This window comes from Apium graveolens, chromosome 4, assembly GCF_009905375.1.
Source record: "Apium graveolens cultivar Ventura chromosome 4, ASM990537v1, whole genome shotgun sequence".
Classification (NCBI taxonomy): Eukaryota; Viridiplantae; Streptophyta; class Magnoliopsida; order Apiales; family Apiaceae; genus Apium; species Apium graveolens.
Window position 1 is genome coordinate 179,330,488 of NC_133650.1, and position 1,980 is coordinate 179,332,467.

A 1,980-nucleotide genomic window follows, 5' to 3' on the forward strand; every position below is an offset into this window, starting at 1 on the left:
CGGGCTAATCAGCATGTGATAGTATGTCCGTCGGAGTTAGATTCCAATCTAAAATTATCATTTATTATTGATAGATTGTGAAGCTTTATTATTGATCAAATATTACTACTTTCATCCCTTTTGTTCAGTTATTATCAGAATGTGGTTTATCATTTCAAGTACATTTTATATTGCTTGCTGAGCATTTCTTTCGCTCATACTTGTTTATCAATCTAATCTTTCAGCTAAGCCAGAGCAGGCTTGAGATCCAGGTTTGGTCAGAAGTCGAGTGCTTGTAAATAGTGGTGTATATTCCAGGTAGGCTCTTTTGGGATGCTTGGATAGTCTAGAGGTTTGTAATAAAATTTGAATAATCTGTAAAACCAATTAGATTATGGTTTGTAATAACAGTTGGTTTGTATTAGTGCCTGTTCCATACTATAACCTGTGATCAATCCAGTGCAGGTAAAGGGGTCGTATTTATTATATTATTCTGCTGTGATTATTTTATTACAGTTTAGTGGCAAGTGACCCCCAAATCTAGACCCCGGGTTTGGAGGGCGTCACAAAATTGTTACTGAAAACCAGGAGGATTGAATTGCTTGTTTCCAAACTACTGGAACGGTTGTTGCATCGTATTCTGATTGTTGCTCCAGCTGAAGTTAGGATGATTCCAGTTGTTAGGATGATAAGTGTCTGGAACTGGTTGCTGCGATCTATAAAAGTTTCTCACAAAATGAGCTGATTCATTGGATATAGCGCATTATTCCGTCGCATGCAAACCTGCACATAGCTCACAAACACTGATTATCTGATTAACATCATAGTTAGCTAGAGAATCGATCTTCATAGACAACTCTTTTAGTTGAGCAATGATAGCCATAGCTGTATCCACTTGAAGAACTCCTGCTACCTTGCCCTGTGGCAATCTCTGAGTTGGATACTGATATTCATTAGCAGCCATCAGTTCAATTAGATCATAAGCTTCCTCATAGTTTTTTGCCTATAATGCTCCACCCAATGATGCATCGAGCATGGGTCTTGACTGTGCTCCCAAACTGTTATAGAAGCAATTGATGATCATCCAATCAGGCATTCCATGATGAGGACACTTCCTAAGCATCTCCTTGTAGCGCTCCCAAGCTTCACAAAGAGTTTCTCCCGATTGCTGCACAAATTGAGTAATAGCATTCCTGATTGCAACTGTCTTCGCCATAGGGAAGAATTTAGTAAGAAACTTTTGAGCAAGATCTTCCCAAGTAGTAATCGAACCAGCTAGTAGAGAGTGTAACCAGCTCTTAATCTTGTCCCTCAGAGAGAATGGAAATAGTCTCAGCTTCACAGCATCTTCAGAAATACCGTTAAACTTGAAGGTGTCGCAGATTTCAATGAATTATGCTAGGCTTGATCTCAAAGGTATTAGCTGTGATAGCTGGCCTGACAATGCTAGATTAAATCTCATTGATCTTGGGTTGAGAAAAATCCATCAAGGCTTTTGTTCGTACTGTTGGATCTCCTATTGTAATGAGTACCTGAAGCACAACAAGTAAACCGTGAAAGTAAAAGAATTCGAGTCAATGAACTTTAACAACCACTGATGACAAACACATAAATGAAAAATTAACAATACCGAGTCCCCGGCAGCGGCCCAAAAATTTGTTAAGGCGAAAATACGCGCTAAAATTACACGCAAGTATCAGCGTTCGCAAGTAGTATAAGATATAAATCAGATTCGTTCCCACAGAGACCGGTTTAATTTAATTATAGATTATGCACCTATGTAATAATGATATGGCTATCGTTCAATGCTAAGATAAATAATAAATTGGGTTTTGATTAAACTAAGAGATTATACTAAATAACATTAACTAAGAGAATTGAGGTTGAATTACTTATATGAGACAAACATGGGATTCTAACTTCATTAAATACTTCATTCAAAGTCACTGTTCTTAACCTTAGCATGTAATGGTGATGACACTAATCAGATAATACGAAACT

At 37.5% G+C, this 1,980-nt stretch overlaps 1 non-coding gene across 1 annotated transcript; it reads left to right on the forward strand.

Moving 5' to 3' along the window:
- Nucleotides 1-1,073: 1,073 nt before the first annotated feature.
- LOC141722654 (small nucleolar RNA R71) lies at nucleotides 1,074-1,180 on the forward strand. The gene has a single exon (XR_012575661.1). It is a non-coding gene; the product is annotated as a small nucleolar RNA R71 (small nucleolar RNA).
- The last annotated feature ends 800 nt before the right edge of the window (nucleotides 1,181-1,980 follow it).